The 23,593-nt window shown below is 34.4% G+C and overlaps 1 protein-coding gene across 4 annotated transcripts in view; it reads right to left on the reverse strand.

Annotated features, from left to right (window-relative positions):
• PCSK5 (proprotein convertase subtilisin/kexin type 5) overlaps positions 1 to 23,593 on the reverse strand; it is a 594,760-nt gene that overhangs the window by 472,777 nt on the left and 98,390 nt on the right. The window lies entirely within an intron of this gene.

Genomic DNA, 23,593 nt, shown 5'->3' on the forward strand with positions numbered 1-23,593 from the left:
CATAACAGAAAGAAAGTAATCTCATTTTTCTCCCCTCCTCCCCCTCCTTGAGGACTCTAGATCCATTTTAACTTTTAAATTACCAGCCAATGTGGAAAACCTTTACAATTTTTTTTAAGTGCCCCCCTTTGTTAAAAGATTTTTCCTGTCAATTACTAATTTAGTCATAATGCATTCAAAAGATTAGTACAACCATTACCTATCTCATCTCCAAGAGAAGAAGGGAGAGAGAAATCAGAAGTCTACTGTTTGGTGAGTCAGTTTTGATGGACTCATTCAGGGAAGTTTTTAAGACTGCTATTGTCTGCATAATTGAGGCATTAAATGGGGGAAAGAGGCCAAGGTACTGATTAATAGATTAAATTACTCTATGCTTCAAATACAAGGCCAATAGGATATTAAGGTCCTAAGCGAACTGCCTGAGCTACAAGAAACATAAGACAGAATGCATTCACAGATATCTTCCTTCATATTTAATGCAAAGAAACATCTCCAACTCCAGTTCAAAACAAGGATAAGGACTTTGATTTAATTTTACCAATTAGTATACCAGCATGTATTAAGCAATTATAGGCCAGGCATTGTGCTAAGTACTAGGAATACAAAGAAAGATTAAAAAAAAGTTCCTACTTTGAAGGAGTTCACAAAGTAGTAGGAGAGAGAACTTGAAAACAACTATTCATAAATAGGTAACATACAGGATAAATTGAGGGAAAAGTAATCTCACAAGGAGGGCAGCTAGGGCAGTGGATAGAGTGTTGGTCCAAGACTCATCTTTCCTGAGTTCATATCTGGTCTCAATCACTTACTAGATGTGTGACCTTGGACAAGTCACTTAATGCTGTTTGCTTCAGTTTCCTCATCTGCAAAATGGATTGGAGAAGTGTTAGGGACTGTTGTGTGTGGGAATACTGTAAATCTTCATCACCTGGTGCCCTTGAACACCAGAACATTGTTTTACTAAGTGCCACAGGAGTGGGAGTGTATTAGAGACTGGGAAGGATATTTAAGCACTTGTATTCTGGCAAATAAACTGAGACCTTGGTGTACAAAGGGAGAACTTGTTTTCCTTGTCTCCTGCCCTTTCAATGTTCACCTGGGGAAAGCTAAGGGAGTCCAGAAAGGGACCCAACAGAGAAGGAAATGGTAAACCACCTTGATACTTTTGATAAGACAACTCCAATTGAGGGTCACAAAGAGTTGAATATGACTGAACAACCTCATAGGGAAGGTATTAAGATTAAGGAAGACTGGGGGTGGCAAAGTGGATGAAAGTGTTGGCCCTGGAGTCAGGAGGACCTGAGTTCAAATCCAACCTCAGACACTTAATAATTGCCTAGTTGTTTGACTTTGGATGAGTCACTTAATCCCATTGCCTAAAATAAAAATAAATAATAAATAAATAAAAGATTAAGGAGGGCTAGGAAAGGTTTCTCTCAGTAGAAGAGGTTTTTCACTGAGATTGATGGGAGCTATGGAAGTTAAGAGGCAGAACTATTCTCCTTGAGAAAATTCTCTCTTCCAATACAGGTCAGCATCTCAAGAGCAGCTGAAGTAGAAAGAGAATGTGAATCTATCTTTCATATCAATTAAATCAAGAATCCTCTCTGCTCTCTGTAATGCAAGCACTTCATTATCCTAGCTAGGTGTTGTAAGCATAGACTCTGGACCCTCTGGAGGAGTTGGGAAGGTTTAGGTTTGAATCTCATCTATGATACTTATCTCTGTGACAAGTGACAACTTTCCTCAACCATGTTTCTTATTCTCTAAAATGGGGATAACAATAGCCGAAGCATTAACCTCAAAGGGTCCAAACACAATGAATATTTTATTGTTTCAATAAAAATGGCTAGCTTAGAGATCATGGCTCTTTAAGTAAATATCGCAACCTCTTTGTGGTTAAGGCCACAGCTCAGCATCATACTTGCGGTTTCACTGACAGCTCATTTTACCCAGATAATGGGACTAAATAAACAAATTGGAAATCATGTTCTGGCAATGGACTCTGGGTCTTCCCTTGTGTAAATTTGTACTAAAAATCTCTGCTTTGCCCTCTTCTTTCCCCTTCTTCACCATACCCTTAGCCCCCTCTACCCTCACACTTAGCAATAAAATACCAGTTTCACTTTTTCCCCCTATTCTTACTACTAATGGCCTATTGCCAGAAATGATCTAGAAACTGAAAGGATTTATTTTTTTCCTATCTACATCAAAATCATATATTGTCACATGACATAGCATTTCTCAAAGAAATGTCTTTTGAAGCACATTGTCATCAAGAGAGGACTTTCCAATTCTTTGCCATCACAAACAGGGCTGCTATGAATATTTTTGTACAAGTGATGTTTTTACCCTTTTTCATAATCTCTTCAGGGTATAGACCCAGTAGTGATGTTGCTGGATCAAAGGGTATGCACATTTTTTTTTTGCCAACAGTGCAACCATCAGGCACAATTTTGGAGTATCTGCAAAGGAGAATGCCATCTGTATCCAGAGAAAGAATTGTGGAGTTTGAACAAAGACCAAGGACTATTACCTTTAATTTAAAAAGAAAAAATACATGCTATCTTATTATGTAATTTTGCTATATCTCATACTTTATGTTTCTTCCTTAAGGATATGATTTCTCTCTCATCACATTTAACTTAGATCAATGCATATCATGGAAACAATGTAAAGACTAACAGACTGCCTTCTGTGGGGGGTGGGGGGGAGGGAAGCAAGATTAAGGGAAAAATTGTAAAATTCAAAATAAATAAAATTTCTCTTAAAAAAGAAAAGTACAGTGGCAGCCAAGTGGCACAGTGGATAGAGCACTGGCCCTGGAGTCAGGAGTACCTGAGTTCAAATCTGACCTCAGACACTTAATAATTACCTAGCTGTGTGGTCTTGGGCAAGCCACTTAACTGCATTTGCCTCACAAACCCCTATAAAAAGCACAAAAATAATAATGATAAATAAATGTTAATACTTGCTCAAAAAAAGAGAGAGAGAGGACTTATTCTTCAATTAATATATTAGAAATGATCTATGAAAATCACCTGAAACTCTCAAATACTGGTCTTAGCAAGTTATGTTGTTGTCATTTTTTTCCCTTAAGAAGAAATACCTAAGCTCTACTTTGCAGCACTTTCTCCCAGCAGTCCTTAATTAGATTAATTAGAGAAGCAGAATACTGGATTTAGAATTAGGAAGAACTTCTTTTAATTCCTACAGTTGACACTCAGTTGTGTGACCCTTGACAAGTCTCTCAACCTCACTTATCTTCAGTTTTCTCAGCTGTAAAGGGTTAATAAGACCTTGCTACTTATCTCTAGAATTCTTTTGATGAAAAGGCAATGTAAGTATCTATAGGTTTTAGTGCAGTTTAAACTATTAAAGCTTTTTCTTTTCTAAATGTTTTAATAAATTGAAGAAGGCCTTTCTTGTACTCTCCTCATCCTCCAGTCACTAAAATATCTTCATAAAAATACCTCTTCCCATCTTTCCCAATCTTCTTTACACATTACAGCTAGGTCCCAATTAAAGTAAATAATGAAAGCTTGAGGTGTTCTCTTTACAGTTATTCCTTTTACCTGGAGACTTTCCCCCACTGTGGTTTCAATGTATCATAGGTCAATAGAAGATATTCAATGGGAATTTTGGGGAGAGTTTTTCAGAAGTTATAGACAGATGACAAAGGTCAGCAGAAAACACAGAAAAAGTTTAAATGTGTAGTATTATGCAATATCAAACAAAATTTTACAGTAAGGTACTATAAAAGTTCATAAAAATTCAGACTTCTTTAATATGAAGAGAAATTCAAAAAAATTTAAGGGAATTTTCCAGTTGTGAGGACACAGTGCCCCTAACCCCCTCGATCGTGAAGGGGATAACTGTATTTGATATCCCACTACATATTTCCCTAGGGCTGAAAGTAGTGACCATATTTAAATCATTATAACTTTGAATAGTATGGGTTTGAATACATACAAACATTTCATAGAATTGATATGTGTGTATGTATGTATGTACTAAATTCTATACCTGCTACAGTCTAGACAGACTAGACTACTAATTGATCCTTATGAAAAACATTCTATCTCCTCTCCTTTGCTCTCACTCTATCTCATGCCAGAAATGTTCTTCCTCCTCATGGTACCTTTTCAATCTCAATTTTCCTTTAAGATTCAGCTTAAATGCTACCATTTCTTGCCCCTGGGACCAGCAATTGATATAGAGTCTCCCTCTTCAGGGTGCATATATCTTGTATGTGTTGTTTTGCTTCATTAAAGCTTTCTGAGGGCAGGCACTGTTGTTAGGGTTGCTTTTCTTTGAATCCCTCACACTTAGCAGAGTGCTGATATATGGCAAGTACTTAATAAATGTTTGGTGATGTATAGATGACTTTCAAATGTATAATTCATAATTTATATTGATATGAATCAGTCCAAAAGGTTGATATTCATTGTTCATCTTATAAGAAGTTAAAAGGCAAAGACTACATATTTGACCAGTCTAAATCCAATGAACTAGATCCCCACTTAAATAGGAAGCAGTCTTAGAGGCCAAATAAGCCAAACAGATGAGGAAACTGAATCCTAGATAAAGAAATTTTCCCAAAATTACAGAGGTAGTTAAATGACAAAACTGTGAGGTCATTCTGTGCATTGGCCACAGCTTTGAGCTAAGGTATGGGCAATAGCATTGGACAAAAATAGAGTTGAAGGTTTCTTTATAAAGAACTCATTCCACACTGCCCTAAATTCCAAACTGCCAAAGGACACATGCACAATCCAAAATAGTGGTCAGGTATGCCTTGAAAAGCAAACAAAGTTAATGAAGAGGCTCAGATTCTGATAACTTATATTTTGGAGGTATAGCTGCATGTGGATCTTGTTAACAAGTCAGTTATATCAATATTTGTTCAAAAATGATTTTCATAATTTCACTGAAGACTCCCTCTGCCTTTGCATCTCTTTCTCTCCCTCCCTCTCTCACTCTTTCTCTCTTCCTCCTCTCTTCCTTGCTCTCTCTCTTTCTCTCTCTCTCTCAGATATACACACTTACACAAACACTTATATAAATACATGATTTTTCCCCCATATGAATTAATAGATTTAGGATTGGAAATGACCTTAGAAGTATTCTAGTTTTACTTTGTAATTCTATACTTGACAAAATGGCAATCAAAAGAAGCCAAGTGATTAGCTTAAGATCACACAAGTGGTACATAATAGAATCTAGATTTAAACCAGAATTCTAACAATTCAAGTTCCACTTTCAATAAAATTCTTTCCCAATTGCAAGTGTCTTACCTCTTCCTAAATTACACTGCATTTATTTTATATTTTCCTATGTATAGTCATATGTGTACATGCTTTTGCTTCTAGAATGCAAGTTCCTCAAGGGGAGGGGCTGTTCGTTTTATACACAACACACACACACACACACACACACACACACACACACACACACACACACACACTGCCTCATATTATGGGTACTCAAAAAGGATAAAATTGATGTCATAATCCCAATAGCCTTTGCTGCTTCCACAGAAACTGCTCACTCTTTTCTGTACCTGCATTTTTCCCAACCATTCTAACCTTTCTTCAAGATCCATCCATTTCCGACCATCTGAAAAGAAAGTGATGTCTTTCTCTTCTGAGCTCTCAATGAATGTATTTTGTTTGCACCTCTAATATATATACCGAATCTGTTCTGTATTACATTTGTGTGCCTATCTTCTCCTTTCTCCTAAAGAATTCTTAACATGGGTTCTGCTACCTTGTTCTTCCAAAATATATTTGGATAATTGTCTTACTATAGAATAAGTTTCCTCTGTAATCCTTTGTATTCTATACTGTATCTTTGAAACCATTATTCTGGCAGTGGATCCATAGCTTTACCAGATTACCAAAGGGACCATGATAAAAAAAAAAGTACCTCTATTCTATTCCCCATACAGGCTGATGTGTATCTTTTTACTTTATTTTTCTTGGGGTTTTTTGCAAAATGATTAATATGGAAATATGTTTTATGTGACTTCACATGTATAATAAGTATCATATTTTCAAATACACAAATGAATGTGGATTTATCCACAGTTGGAATTTCTTCAATACAGGGAGAATTTTTCTAATAATATAGTATAAATTGTGTTGCAAAGAAACTGCAATATAAAATATTTTCTCATTACCCTTCTAAATAGATGGGGAAATAGCTAGAAAGAGAGAGGGAATTTTAAAATCAGAGCTTTACAAAATAAATTTTAAAAGTAAATCTTTATTTTAAAAGAAATTTCAATATAAGAAAAAGAATCCACCTTTTAAATAATAATTTTCTTCAGATAAGGGATTTTTATTTCATTTATATATATATATATATTATATTTATATATTATATATCTGTGCATATGTGTGTGTGTGTGTATCCTCAAAGGCTAGACAAAGTATATACAGAATATTTAACAACTAAAGTATTTTGCAGAAGTGTTGTCATTTCTAAAATTTGTTGCATACTCATATAATCACAGAGTTCAGTAATTGTTGGGTAACAAGGAATTTTACCTCAATGTCCTACCTCTAAGTTGCTCTGTCATAACCTAGGGTTATAGTATCAAAGAATATCTCAGTGATCATTTTAGTACCAAAATATCATGTGCACCAAGGATGGTTGGCCACATGTAACCTGAAACTTTTGTTCTTTTCAAAAACACACATTCTGGGATTGGGAGAATTCCATGAATGGAAAGACTTCATTTATATTTTAAAACTTGTATTCTTTCTCCTGTGCCATAGTCCCTGAAGGAAAAAAAATCTCAGGAGTGATGGATTATACAGGTTTCATTCCTTGCCAGAAGGGTCTGTGACAATAAATGATATATTTCTGACATCTCAATGAAGCCATGTTTAACTATGGGGCACAGAGAAATAGTTTCCTTGTTTTCACTGATTTCATTTCCCAAAGTTCCATTTCCTAAATGTCGAGGAACAAAAATTAAGCCTGAATGGAAACAACATAATTATTATTTTGTGTCTTCATTAATCTCCTTACCTACTATATAACAACCACATTTAGCTACCTGCTATTCACAGAGCCCTTTTTCTTTGTTACAACATGGTATACTGGAGAAGAAAATAAGCAATTATTACATACCTACTCTGTGCCAGGCAAGTGTGTTAAGCTCTTTACATATCACAAAAAAGCACTTTACAAGTATCCTTTCATGAATCCTAGGAGGTAGAGTTTTATTTCCCGCATTTTACAGTTGAGGAAACTGAGGAAGGCAAAAGTGAAGTGATTTGTTCAGTCCTCACAATTAGTAAATATTTTTATTTTTATTTGAATTCATCTTCCTAATTCCAGGTCCAGGATTCTATCAACTGCAATACCATGCTGCCTCAATTGATGTGAAGTCAGAAACTTTATTTGGAATCCTAACTCTGACCCATACTATCTATGGGAACAAAGGCAAATCAACTAGACTCTCTTGGCTTGAGCTTTTTTATTTACACATTATGGAGTTTGGACCATATTAGGCACTAAAGATTTTTCCAGCATAATGTCCTGAGGTTATATAATCTGTATCAAGTACCAGTGGAAAAAAGTATTAGTGATATTTTGTGGTCTTTCATTTGTTTCAGTAGTGTCTTGATTCTCTGTGACTCCATTTGGGGTTTACTTGGCAAAGACACTGGAAAGATTTGCCATTTCCTTCTCTGGCTCATTTGATAGATGAGAACACTGAGATAAAGGGTTAAGTAACTTGCCTGAGATCACACAGCTAATAAGTGTCTGAGATGAGATCTGAACTCAGACCTTCCTGTTTCCAGGCATGACTCTCTACTCACTTTGCTGCCATACTGTCTGAGTGCCATTTAAATTGCCACAAATCCTCCCAAAGTTATCATATGAAAAGAACTTTATAAATGTTATTCTAAAAATGTTACAATTTCTGGGGCATCTAGGTGGCATAGTGAACAAAGCACTGGCCCTGGAGGCAGGAGTACCAGAGTTCAAATCTGACCTCAGACACTTAATAATTACTTAGCTGAGTGGCTTTGGGCAAGCCACTTAACCCCATTGCCTTGAAAAATCTAAAAAAAAAAAAAGTTACAATTTACAAACACACCAAACTCTCTTAAATTCCTCTCTTAAACAATTTGGTGTAAAGATAAGCATAAAAAAGGGAATAGACAATTTTGAAGGAATTTGGTTCTAAAATCAGAAGTTGTTAAAAATGGAAAGCTCTCAATTGAACCAAGTGTATGGGGATATGTGGGTAAGTTGAGATAAACAATAATTTAGTTTTATTTCATTTTGTGTTAACAGTGGTTATGCACGTGTAAATGTATTGATATCAGGCTGATTCAAAATTATTTAAGTAGATTAAACTGAATTTCTGTCCTTCGGTTAGGCCTTTGTCAGTTGAGTGGATATCATGTCAAATACATAATTCATTGTTTACTTTTGTTTTGCTTTGAAGTTTGTAGATTTTTAAGAATGAATATTATTCCAAGGAAACATGCAAAAGTTATGACCCTTAAGGAGCATACTTTAATAACTGTAAGAGATATTGTAGAGGCTGTTGGTGTGAGTTTTTTAAAATTTTCTTTTGAGAGAATAAGTCTAGGAAGCTTGGGCACTGGATCTGGAATCAGCAAGATTTTAATTCAAATATGTCCTAAGTCACTTACTAGCTGTGGGACCCTAGGCAAGTCATTTAACCTCTCTGCCTCAGTTTCCTCAACTGTAAAAAGAGAATGATAACAGCACCTTCTTTGCAGGGTTATAAGGATCAAGTGAGATAATATTTGTGAAATTCTTAGCACACTAACTGGGACATAAGTACTTAATAGATAATTGCTGATTGAATGACTGGGAAAAAATCAAGAAGACAAAAGAATTTTTTTAAAAACAGCTATTAAACATTGTTAGGGAGGGGAAAAGTGCTCATTATGGATAACACAACACAAAGACTGGAGTATCAATAACTGTAAGAAAGAAGATAACTTTTACTGTTGAGACTTTAAATTTAAATTAAATTAAAAATTAAATTTTTACCAGAACTATGACAGAAGTTCAATTGATTTGGACATCTTCAGAAAAAAATCCCATTTGCATAATGATTTGGCTGCAGTTTTGTTTTGTTTTGTTTTCTTACACTGGAACTGGAAGTTTTATCTTAACTGAAGCAATGATAAATTCTAACAAATACATTGAAATACTAAGAAATACAATTGTTTCAGATTTACAGAAATTTCCAAATGGAAATAGAATTGCTGTCTGACCTTGATTCATGCTACTTATCACAGAAAGTGGCTTCAATGGCCTGGGAATTCTCCTGATTGGAACTCCTTTGAAATTCTAGGAGCTATATACATCAGTGCTAGGCTTAGGGAGAGAATAGTTTAGCAAAAGAACACAAAATATCAAATGTGCTAAGTATGGGTTCATGATGAAAAATTAAAGAATTTGTGTAAAAAACAAAAGTTTTTAAAGTTATAAAATAATCATAAATTTTAATATTCTCATAAAATTTATTTTACTTTGTTCCGGCTATTCCAACTTCACTCCTCATTTAGTTAGAACCATTCATTCCACAAGATTGCTGACAAGGCAAGCAACCTAAGTCTTTTCAGCAACAAAGGCTCATGTGAAGAGTTGCTACTATGTCATTAAATACATTCTATCATGTTATGGAATGACAGGAGTACACAGGTTCATGTGGTTTTAGAGGTATCACAGTGAGCAAGCTATGACAGTAGCATGAAAAATGCATGAGGACAAGTTGCCTTTCCCTGAGATCTCCACTCTGCCTTCCACCATCCACTTCTCACAATGCTTATGAATAAATGAATAAACAAAATAACATTTATAAAATGTTTAGCATGTGTGCAAGGTAAGTTTATTTACAAAAAAAACACCAAAAAGGGTTTTTTTTTAAAAAAAGTAACACAGTCTCTGGTCTCAAAGATTTCAAACTTTAATTGAAGGAGATGGCACATCAAAAAATATCAAGTTAGTAAATTATTGGAGAAACCCAGAAGTCCTCTTCTCTCTACCCCCACCTAAAAGAGCTGATGGAAAGATCCAGGGGTTCTTGAATGAGATAAGTAAAGCTGACAGAACCCTGATTCAGAGACTGATAAAAACCTCAAGGACCTTGACAGCCTATCAAGGAAAGTTTTGTGGGTTTTCAATTTCATCAAAAAAGAATTAGAATAACGACCTCATCTAATGGTGGGAGCAACTGGGGCTGAGGGACAAACTAAATGAAAGGGAAGGGTTGAGTCACAGAAAGGGCAAGAAAGGAGGGTGAAAGGGAGGTAAAGTGAAGAATCATTTGAACTTTACAATAACCTTGAGATTTTTATTATGCCTATTTTATAGTTGAGGAAAAGTGAGGCAAACAGGGGTTAAGTGACTTACCCATAGTATCTAAAGCCAGATTTGAATTCAGCAAACAGAACCCAGTCCTCTATCTGCTGAATTATGTGAGGACTTCTCAAAGGATAGGGTAGGAAAGAGGCCTACTTTCTGTGTCCTGAAATCCATTCTCTATCTTCCACCAGTGTACATTTGGACACGAAATATTCTGTACCTGGAGAATGTTTTCCCTCTTCAGCTCTACCTTCAGCTCTACCCTTATCTTTTTTTTTCAGGGAAGAATACAGATGCTACCTCCTCTGTATAGTTTCTCCTGACCTTCCCAAACTTTAAGATTCTCTCTCATGCCTCAATTTTCCTATCATCACAATTATTGGCGTACATTTTATATTCTACTGCTGTAATCTCACCCACCCATCCCTACCATCACCACTGATAGAATGAGGCCAGAGATTGCCTTACTTTGTCTTGCACATACAAAAATTAGCATCGTGGAAATCAGTAAAGTTTTTTGAATTTTAAAGTGAATTTAAGTTTTTTATTCCTTATGTTTGAAATGAATTGAATTTTTTATCACTTACATCTGTATAAGCAGAATATGCGTAAAAACCAAAAAAATTTTCATATTTTTACACTCCTTAATTCATTTGCTCCTTAGGGAAGAAGAGAAAGATAGAACAATGGCTTGATGCTGGAAAGATTTGAGTTTAGACCAACATCAGATACTTACCTATGGTTCTGGGTAATCACTTAACCTCTCTCAGACTCTGTTTACCCATCTATAAAATGAAAGGGCTGAATTTGATGGGCCCTAAGGTCCCTTTTTTTAGTTTAAAATCTAAGAACCTATAAACCATTGAGAATGCTATTATTCCCATTTTGTAAAGAGGGTTAATGAGTTCTGACATGGTAGAAGATTTGTCTAAAGTAAGAGAAATTTGAGTTCAAATTTCTCCTTAGTCACTTATCAGAACACTTATGTGTTCAAATTAATTTGGAAAATTTATATGTTTAATTTAAAAAAATAATTCAGGTTTCAAAAATTTTCATTTGCCTAGTTTGATCAGGGAAATTTTAAAAGGACTATGTAAATAACAAAATCTTTTTTTCTTTTTTGCTAACATGAAAACTCTTCTATCTGATACCCCTCCCCCCTCTATTTTGTAGACACTAAAATCCTGCTTTTCTCCCCTAAATAATTTCAACATGATTTATTTGAAAAACAATTTCCTGGTTTCTTTACTGCTTCCTGAATTTATTTTCCCCTTGAAAATAGGATGTCTGAAAGGGATAGCATAACATCACTAGCTATAACTATTGAGCAGGCAAATCTACTATGAAGGATGAATGTCTAAGAACCAGGAAACCAGATGTACTCAATATTATTAGTTCAGTAGCTCTGAACATGTGGTATTATGTACTATGTGCATGGAACTGGACCAGTTATCATATAAAGAATTTTAAAAGAAAGAAATCTAGGTTCAATACCAAAAAATCATATAAAGAAATCAGAGAATATTTAAATATTTCATAACATAGAAGTCACATGTACAGAAAAGGTTTTATTGAAACAAAGGAATGGGTGAAAAGAAAATTTAATTTATTGCAGAAGTATAGAGAGAAGATTGGACAAGCAGATAAAAGGTCTCAGTTCTTGGCCCTGTGACATTAGACATTAGACATGGGCTTCTTTTACCAAGATATATTTTCATTTTAAATATGGCTATAACACAGTCTGGTCTGATCAAATACCATCTATGTGCAAGATATTATAAGGTCAAAATGAAGAAAAATAGAACTTGTCCTCAAGGAGGTCACATTCTATTAGTGGGGTGGATGAACATGGATCAGGGGTATTAAAATCTGCAAACTGCTAAGTTTATACTTAGGCCAATTCTTTACATAACAAGCGGACTCTGTCTTTAATAAAGGTGTGATTTAGCTAGGCTTGTCTATACCAAAAATACTATGCTATGTTGCTCAGACTTGTAGACTTCATGATATCGGTGGTGCTGGTAGCTGTGATCCTGATGATTGTTGTTATGATGGTAGTGCTGGTAATAAAATGCCAGAGATTTGAAGTTAAGCATCATTTATAGAATTGACCCTAAAGGTATAAAGGAGCTCTAGCCTGAAATATATGATGAGGATTCAATGGCAGCAGTGCTGATGATAATACATAAGCTTACATACTTTATCCCAGTCTCTTTACTTCATTACAAAAAAATGCCATCAATCATTAAAAATGAAAAGAAAAAGGGTAAGAGCAATCTAAGACCATTTCTATCTAATCTCTAGGTAATGTAATGTAATATTTAGAGCATTAGGCATGGATTTTAGGAATCCCTGAGTTCAAATCTCTCCTCAGTCATTTATGAGCTTCATGATCCTGTTCAAGTCACTTAAACTCTCTGAATCTAAGTTTCCTCATCTCTCAACCCTTCCAGCTCTAAACCTGATGATCTATAATATGAGCTATAATATCAAAAGACCACAAAAATAACCTTATTTTTACATAAATTTTATAGTTTAGTTTTTTATATTTATTGTGTTAAAATATTATTATTAAACATGATATCAGATAATTATATTATGTGACATATTATTATTGTATATAATGTGATATTTATATAATGCTTTATAATTTAAATTTTCTATAAACACTATCTGATTTCATGTTTATAGCAATCATGTAAGATATATAGGATAAAGAGCAAATCCCATTTTTCCACTTTATGGAGAAATAAATATATTTAATACTTTATAATTTTAGTAATTTCATAATTTACTGTTATAATTTATAATTTTATTAATCCTATTTTATTTAATGTTTATGACAAGCATATAAAAATAACTAGAGCAAATTCTATTTTCCTATTTAATAGATAAAGAAATGGAGATCAAGGAAGTCTGTGATTTGCCTAATAAAAGATTTTACTAATTTAAGGTTTGCAAAGCATTCTACATGTATTACTCATTTGGTCTTCACAATAAATATCCCTGGGAGGTAGGTGCAGTTATTATCCTCATTTTGGAGATTAAAGCAAAACAAGACAGTAAGAGGTACCCATGGTCACAGGACTGATGCCTGCTTGAGTTAGGAATTGAACTCAGGGTTTTTGATGCCAAGTTCATTTCCTCTTCATTGTACCATCTAGTTAGTAAGTGGTAAAGATGAAACTGGAACTCATGTTCCTAAGTCCAAATTTAGTACTTTTACACTAAATCACATTATCTGGTAACAACATATACCTAATTTTTCTATTAATGAAAACTAATTTCCATGGTGTAATTCCAATGTATTTTCTCATCATAGGGCATCAAAGAGAGCTGGAAAAGACCCCAGAAATCATGTAGTCCAACCCCTTCATAACGTCTAGAGAGATCACATGACTTGCCCAAGATCATACATGTACATCATACAGGGTTCGATCCTCTGCCCTTTCTTCAGAAATCTTTCTATAGCACCTCAAAGACCCTAATGGTCTCCTTCTCTCTCAGTACTCTCTTCATCCTCTTCCTTTTACCTCTCGCTTTCCTAATTTGTTTTGGTTTTGAAATGGACTTGTTTCTTTCACCTTAGCCACTTCAATCTCACTAGTACCAAAAGTTAATCTCTAGATAGATATGAAAGAACACTATCTGACAAAGTAGCTGTTGACACAGCTCAAGAGCCTGGGAAATTATTCCAGATACCAGCATTCATTTCTCTAACTGCAGGGGTCTAAAGTTGGATAAAAGTCAGTGAATCCCACAATTATAAGTGATGCATTCTCATAAAAAAAAGGCAACATACTTCTACAGTGGCAAGTCCACAACAAAGTGGATGACATAACCATACTAAGGGAATATGATTTTAAAATCCAGATGTTAGTGAAGACTATGGAAAGGATCATGTTTCCTTCTACCAGTATACTGTGATTGAGAAAGACCATGAACAACAATGGTCTTTCTAATTTTTATCTATAATAAAGAGAAAGAAATAATTTGAAAAGCTTGTTGAAATCTTCTAAATGCTAATTGATCATTTCAGTGTGAAAATAGGACTAGAATATGATTACACAAAATGTTGAACATATGAATTAGAAATAAGACAGAAAAATTTCTCTTATCAATCATGAATAATTTTAATAGTGACAACATTGTTATATGTGATAAGCAACTAACATCATCACAAGAAATAAATAATTGAGAAACAAGTGATTACCCATATGATAATCTTTTTTTTCCCTTTTTAAATTTTTTCCCCCCTTAGTTTATGGAATAAAACAAGCATTTCTATAAATAGTAAATAAGAAAGATGGCTGCAAATAAAACTATCATTTCACTATTTATAACATGCCATTCTTTTTTTTTCAGATTTTTGCAAGGCAATGGGATTAAGCGGTTTATGCAAGGCCACAAAACTAGGTAATTATTAAGTGTCTGAGGTCAAATTTGAACTCAGGTACTCCTGACTCCAGGGCCGGTACTTTATCCACCATGCCACCTAGCTGCCTGTAACAGTACTTTCTACAGAAATTTAGCCAATATAGAACAATAACCACAAGAAGGAGGTCAAAACTTTTTAAATTCATGGGAGGCAGGTTATTTAATTTCCATTTACTCAAAGTGATTAAAAATTGTAATATAAGAAGTATGTAGAAGAGACCTAAACAAAAGAAACTTTACAATTCCTGATTCCAGTAAAATGACAATAGTGGCAACTTTTATTCTTGTAGCACTTTTTTCTAATCCTTTAAGATATATAATACCCCTGCTTATAAAAATCATTGTAGATTTATTTATTTGTGTTTTGTCAATATTAAGGTCTTAGCTGGAAAGTGTCATGATGATGATTAAGACCTTTACATAGCGATTGCCCCTGACAGTGTTGAAAAGAAGGATGATGATCCCTGGAAGATGAACATAGGGGCTTATGAAATGTTTATTGAATTTACCAATTAATCCAATTAATCTCCAATTTTCTGATTAAGACCTTAAATTATTACGTTTGAAGGCAATGATGTCTTTAAGTTTTGGAAATAGTTAAGTTATGATAAAATTTTGATTCCTACTGCTTAAAACAATAATTTCTATGGTTGTAGTATGCTATCATAGAATCACAGATTTTTTTTATTGAAAGGTACTTCAGTATCCAAAATGTCCAATCCATTCCAAAAAAGTAATTTCAGCATATCCACCAGCATCTATTTGTCATGGAGAAACAGCCATTTCCCAAAGCATCCCCTTTTTCTTTTAAGCAGTTCTAACTGTTGGAAAATTGGCTTTGTACTAATCTTAAATGTTTCTTTTTAATTCCTCCACAGAGCTTTTAAGAGTTCCTGCATTCTGAGGTCAAATGAACATGCCCAATCCCTCTTCCATGTTAAATTAAAGTCCTTCAAATATTTTAACACAACAATGGTAGCTTACCTGAGTTTTCTCTGCTGACCAAATATCCAATTCATTCATCACAAGAACTCAAGATGTTTTACTATCCTTCACTAAAAGAATGCTCTCGGCAAGTCAACATTTTGATTAAACATTGGAATCCAGAATGAAACAAATACTTCAGACATGATCTGATGAGGATAGAATACCAAGGAACTATCACCTCCTGATTTCTAGAAACTATGTCCCTCAGTACAGTTCAAAATCATATTTACTTTTTCAATGCCACTATCATAGTAATGACTCATATAGAACTTTGTAATTCATTGATTATTCTCTAATCAAGCCTCTTCTCTCATATATTTGTAACATTCATTTTTTGAATACAAGAGTAAGATTTTATACTTATTTATACTGACTTTTGTCTTATTAGATTGGGCAGAATCAAGATAAATACTTTCTCCAATAATACCTGTTACATTCAGATCTTTCCATCCTGAGCAACCTACACCCATTTTATATAAGATTCCAAAAGATTACCCTTTCAAAGAATAAAAATTAAAGATAATCCAAAGATTAAAAGATGTATAATGGGTATAACAGGACCACCATCACCAAAAGTGACTTGCATGTTTGAATTGATTTAAAAGATATCAAAACCATTGCTGAGTAATAATGAGTTAGTCATATAACAAAAAAAAATGAGAGGCATATCAGCAGTTGGTGAGCTCCACTCAAAGTCTTTGCTCAATCCATTAGGGGAAGATTATAGCAGAAAATAGACAAATTACCAAAGACAGAAAAGTTTCCATTTGTATGGGCAAAAGAAATATCCTTCCTAATAAGATCAAGTAATTATGTAAATATCTTTTTAAGTAGTAAGACAGAATTCAGAAAGAATTGAATTCTAAAATACTTAAAACCAATTCTAATGTCTATATGCCCCCTGAAGTTAAATTTTTCATATTTGATTAAATGCAATATTAATGCAATGATTGATATGGCAAAATACATAATCCTTTATTGCTTTCCTCAAAGATCAAGATTAACATTAATACTGAATTCAAAATAAAATGTCATGACTTCAATTTGTAAAGTATTTGCTTTCAGAGTAATCTCTTTTTAAAGAAGCATAAAAATTGAAGAAATATAATTAAACATCCATCTATTCACTATTTAGAACAGATTTAAGTTACAGTTCTTTCTGCACATTGCATGGTTAGAGTTTTTGATATTCCTAAGAATGGCAATTGTAGCTTAAAACCAAAAGTCTGTCACTTACAGGATTCTTTACTCTGTTTCTTTTACTGTCTTTCAATTCTCTCATTGAATGAATCACTAAAGATCCTCCTAGATCTGCATTTGGAAATATTGGATGCCCTCAAATTGTTTATCAAGTTACTACAAAGAACTACTTTGTTTTTGACAGATGCTAGAAATGTTCATTTAAACACGGATTAATGCAATAAGAGGCAAATGCTGGCTAATTGGAGGGCAGTCCTTGCCATTCTTCCCCCCAAACAGTGTTCAGCATGGGCAGAGCTGGTAAACAAGAGTCAGGGAAAAGAAATGTCTTGTAGAAAAATTCTTCAGCCCTCTGCTCTTCAATATCAAACACTCTATTGTCTAGCTCCACAATGAAGACTAAGATAGTCATAGTCATATGAGGTGGTGGAGAAAGAATCTCTTTTTATGAATTCAGTTAGAACACCTTAAAAAACCCCAACAACTAACACAGTGTGATTAAATTGGAACTTCCTAGTTTGACTGTTTTTACACTTCTAAGCAGCTAAAAACTTTGACTTTTAGATTCCCGCACCACTTCTATAAATTTGAAGAAAAAAAGATTCAACTAGAAGCATGTTAGAGTCAGTTTGATTTTGGTCCAGAGAAGAGATTGTTAAATTTTTAGTTTGAGTATTAACATCTCAGAACTCAGTAAATACTACAAATCAGGTCTTGATTTACTATTATCTTGATTGTCTAGATTTAAGAGAGTAATGGAGAAATTATTTTTAAATCCTCATCATAATATAAATATATAATTACATATCTGTAATTATATATCATATCACATCATAATTATCATTTCAGCATCTAAATTGGTTCTCTGGACACTAGATATTAATTTTCTCAAATAGTTAAATTTCTTAAATAGCTAAATCAGCAGTCAAGTTAACTGTTTTGAAACCTGTATGATGGTTATCCTTTTGAAAGAGTAATTATATGTGATATTTGTAGACAGTTTGTAAATATTTTTTAATAGTATTTCGTATTTTCAATTGAAAGGAATGTGTATTGTGTATACATTCTTCCCCCCAAAGAGCAGCTGTGATATTTTAGAAATAAGTTCTGAATTTTCCTTTTATATTGTTTTAGTCTCAGAATAATCAACACCACTAGTAGGGAGTAAGTTCAGGAGATGCCTTACCCAAGTCACATCTCAACATGGAATCGCATCACCAACAAAAGATCATCTATCTTTTTCTTGAAGATCTCCAAAGAGATGGAATATATTACCTTCTTTTTTTAAATTTATTTATTTTTTTATTAAAGATATTATTTGAGTTTTACAATTTTCCCCCCAATCTTGCTTCCCTCCCCCAACCCCACCCCCATGGAAAGTAATCTGTCAATCTTTACTTTGTTTCCATGTTGTACATTGATCCAAATTGAGTGTGATAAGAGAGAAATCATATCCTTAAGGAAGAGACAAGAAGTCTAAGATTTAACAAGATCAGCCAATAAGATATCTGTTTTTTTTCCCTAAATTAAAGGGAATATTCCTTGAACTGTGTTCAAACTCTATGGCTTTTTATCTAGATACAGATGACACTCTCCTTTGCAGACAGCCCAAAATTGTTCCTGATTGTTGCACTGATGGAATGAGTGAGTCCATCAAGGTTGATCATCACTGCCATGTTGCTGTTAGGGTGTACAGTGTTTTTCTGGTTCTGCTCATCTCACTCAGCATCAGTTCATGCAAATACCTCCAGGCTTCCCTGAATTCCCATCCCTCCTTGTTTCTAATAGAACAATAGCATTCCATGACATACATATGCCACAGTTTGCTAAGCCATTCTCCAAATGAAGGGCATTTACTTGGGAATCTATTACCTTCTAAAGGCAATCATTTCCATTTTCAGAAATTTTTAATAATTCATACGTTTTAGTAGGATGGGAAGGGGAGATTTTCCTCCTCCAATCAATCTTGGAAATATTGCCTCTCAGCAACTTCTAACCCATTCACCCTATTTTTTGCATTCTTAGATTCAGCAGAATAACTTTAAGGCTTCTTCCTCAGGTTAGTCTATCAAGTCTTTGAAGATAAGGATCATGTTCCCCTCATATTCTTTTCTCTAGTCTAAATGTCCAGAGTTCCTTTGGGATCATTTTTTAAAATCCTCATCATAATATATATATATATATATATATGTATAATTACATATTCATAATTATACAATATCATATCACATCATAATTATAATTTCACCATCTAAATTGGTTCTTTGGACACTTGATGCTAATTTTTTTCAAATAGTTAAATCAACAATGTGGTTAACCATTTTGATACTGGTATCCATGGTCTACATTCCTTTTGATTTCCTAATCACATTCTTATGGATGCTTTGGTTCGGCACTGTCTTTCCTAAAACACAACTATTAAATCTGAGTACCAGTCTCCAGAGGTTAGAAGCAGTATAGAACACGACATCTTTCTTGCTATTTATGCTTGCTTCTCTCAGGGTGTTTCTATTTAATAGTCTTTCTGTCAAAAACTTGAACTGACTAGCTTGCCAAGGGGCTAACTCACTAAAAAAGACTGAGAATTGAATACTTTATCAGGGAAGAGAAGATTCCACATTATAGCTCTGATTTTGCCTTAGTTTGCCAGAGCTAGGAAGAAATACAATTCTTAGCACCTTATCAACTTAGACCCCTTCTCAAGGCAATCCAGTCCAAGTTCATGTTGGCATTAACTGCCCATGACTATCAACATATTGAACCTACAGTTTACAAAAACCCCAAGACTGATTTTTATACTTTCTCACATACATTTAAAATATAAATAGAGTCATAGTCAGGGGTCTTGATTTCAGTCCAGTGGTACTTTGATTTTCTGGAGTGAGAGGATGGGGAGTGGACTTCATCAGTTAAAAAGAAGAGAGTTTTCAACTTGACCTCCTGTTCCCAAGTTTTTAGGGTGTCTACAAGATCAGAGAAGCAGTTTGCTCTGGCTCCAGACCTTCTAATGGTGTAGGAGAGGTGTAAATGTTCTCTACTACATAAAACTTTCCCTTTCTCCTACAGAAGACAAGAAAATAATCTCATCATAACTTTGCAGTTTAGTAGGGGAAAGAAAAAAAGGAGGAGATACTATGGTTTCTTCTTTCCAATGAAATAAAAATAGAATTGTGGGAACCTTAGAGTTTTTACTTTGGAATAATAGGAATGAGAGAGGCTATGTGCTTCTCTATGTGTGTGAGTATGTGTGTTGTATGTGCTTTTGCAGATGTGTGTTCAACATGTATGTGTTATATGTGTATATACAAACACATATAAACATGTATATAAATATGTTTAGGTTCATGCTCAATTGCTTTTTTTTTACTTTAAAGAAACATGGGGGGAGGAGACAGATGTGTGTGTGTGAGAGAGAGAGAGAGAGAGAGAAGAAGAAGAAGAAGAAGAAGAAGAAGAAGAAGAAGAAGAAGAAGAAGAAGAAAGTTAACTTGGAAGACAGCAAAAGCTTAGGAAACTATAGAGAGTTACCTGAGAAATCTGCAAAGAAGAGGGCATGCCAAATTTTCCAGAAATCATCACAATTAGAAATTGGAGCTATGATGGTGTGATTGGTGCTATGGACTGGACAGACCTAAAAAGTACAAGGTGGGCCCTAACTGACAAACTACTAATGTAGGTTTTCACTGGGCTTTCTTTTATCACCACTCTTATCTTTCAGTTTGGGGAAGGGGAGAAACTAATTAAATTCTAACATACAGAGGCAGTGTGGTGCTCTGGAAAGTCAATGGATTTGAATTCAGAGAACCTCAATTCAAAGTTCTGACTTTGGAAATCTCTGGTCCTCAATTCTTCATATGTAAAGTGAGAGGCTTTGACAAGATCATGTCTATGGTTCCTTCTCACTCTAAATTTGTGATTTTATGGTCCAGTTCAAACATTTATAAAGCATTCACTATAAGCAGAATACTGCAATAGCTGATGGGGAAGACATATATAAAAATAGCATGCCTGTTAATGACCAAAATCATCACCATTATCATCATCATAAAAATTGGTGTCAATATAGAATTTTTTAACATTTAGAAATTCCTTTTCATTATACCTCACTTGAGTCTTGCAACAAGCTATAAGATAGATAATTCAGTCATGATGAACCCCATTTCACAGAGGAAAACTAGGTTCATAGAGTTAAGTAACATGCCTCTGGTCACATAGTTGATAAATGTCAGAGTCAGAATTTAGACCTAGTTCTTCCTGACTCCCAGTCCACCATGCTATGCATGATGACACACCCCTATACTGATGTATATACAATCAGTCAAGAGACATTTATTAAATGACTACTAAATGCTCACTATAGATTGTTTCCATTGTTTTCAATCTATATCTTATCTGAACATGGGTTTTTTGCATGTTATCGCCTTCATTTAATTGTGAGTTCCTGCAGAGTAGGGATTCTCTTGTCTTTCTTTGTATCCTTAGTATTTAAAAGTGTTCATATATAATAGGTGCTTAATAAAGGCTTATTGATTGACTTCCAGGAACTGTGAAGGACACTGGTAATACAAATACAATTAATGAAACCATCATTTGCCCACAAGAAGATTATATTCAAATGAAGAACAAAAACATCATTAGATAGATGATAAATAGATGCATGGATAGATAAATGCATAGCTAAATAAATGAAAGCACAGACAGATATATAAGTAGATGAATGCATAAACCATAATAATAAAGATATATACACAAATCTATATATGTATTCAGGAAAGTGTGTATGTGTGTGTGTGTGTGTGTGTGTGTGTGTGTGTAAATAACCATAATGCCAACTAAGACAGGATAGGTATGTAAGGGAGGTATTTCAAAATGCTCTCTTGCTATCAAAACAATAGAATTATGGTCATTTTAAAAAACTGCCATCATCCATTGATTTATTTAATGAAGAGCTACCCTGTAGGGGCTAAAGATACATACCTTTCAGCTTCAGGGGAAAAATGTAATCCCACATCCCTAGGCAAATAAGAAAGGAATTGAAATGTACTCTCCTAAATCCAGTTGCCTGAGGCAAACTAAATGTTTTCTCAATTGGAGAACTATTTCTACACCTCAGAAACCACTGACAGGCCTTCCAGCAAGGTGTTATTTCACCTTCATTTCAGTCCTGCAGGTCTGAGCACATGGAAAAAAAAAAAAAACATGGAGCAGAGAGTGATGAATGAGAGAAACTGCTTGGCATGAACTTTCCAAAACCCCATGTGAAAACAAGCACTTGCCATGGCTTCCAGCTCCCTGGCAGCCTTGGTCTGTGTCTCGGTCCAAGAAGAGCACTAAGACCAGCCACTTCACTGGAGTTCTCTCTTTTCTGGACTCATAATTTCACAATAAACAATAGGAGAGCTGGCTTTGGGGGAAAGAGAGAGAGAGAGAGATTGAGACCATATTTTCATCATTATCATCAAATCAGTTGCATTTTCTATTAGAACACCCAGAAGCTGCAGATTTCTTCTTATGCCCCTTCTTCAGGATGTGTATGCTCTGAGTGGCATGCCCAGGGCCCTCATTTTTTAAAATTTTGGGAAATTGGATATTATTTCTCCAGGGGACTATGAGTAGTTTTCTGCTTTCCTTCTTCCCTCTACCCTTTCTTCCTCCCCCCTCCCCCAAAAAAGGAATTATTCTCTGGCAGTTGAAGGCTGCCAATACAAGACAAATAAATGTTTGTTGAATTGAGTATGATTTGGCCTTCACTATGGCTGATGGCACCCTGTTGCTTCTTGGCCATTTACAAAAGGACCTCCAAGATTCTAACACCTGCTATATCAACTCCTTAGAGACCCCTTTCAATCTGGCACTTTCTAACTTAAAATTCAACACAGAATTGACATAGTGCTAATATAGAGAGAGGCTGGGGCAGCTAGACCAACCAGTGAAAAGAGTACCCAGCCTAGAGTCAGGAATACTGATCTTGCTGAGTACAATTTTGACCTTGGACATTTATCAGCTATGAAACCCTGGGCAAATCACTTAATCCTATTTATCTCAGTTTCCTCATTTATAAAAATGAGCTAAAGATGGAAATGGAAAGCCACTCCAATATCTTTGCCAAGAAAACTACAAATAGGGTCATGAAATATGACTGAACAAAAACAATTAAGAATATTATCAAAGGATGAGTAGGAAATCAGATCTTTGATTTCACTAGAATTAAGCACTTCTAAATGAGAAAACTTTTTCTACTAATGCAGACTATCATTTGTTCTACAATGTATAGTCTGAGAATTGCCTGGGGTACTGAGAAGTTAAGTGAGTTGCTCAGATAATGCAGCCAGTTTGTATTAGAGAAGAAACTCAAATCCAGTTAGATTCTGAGACTGATCTATCTACCATACTTCCCTGACACCCAGGAGATATTTTGGTAGCTTTGGTTAAAAGGAAAGTTGAACACAACCATGTATTTTTCTATTTAAAATTTTGACAATAAATCTTTGTTTTATCCATCTTTTCAACCTCTGTAGGTAGCTCCTATTAGAGTATGTTGTGCATAATCAATATCCAATAAATAGTTATTGAGTAAAAACTTATGAATGCCATCTTTCAT

This window comes from Macrotis lagotis, chromosome X, assembly GCF_037893015.1.
Source record: "Macrotis lagotis isolate mMagLag1 chromosome X, bilby.v1.9.chrom.fasta, whole genome shotgun sequence".
NCBI classification, from domain to species: Eukaryota; Metazoa; Chordata; class Mammalia; order Peramelemorphia; family Peramelidae; genus Macrotis; species Macrotis lagotis.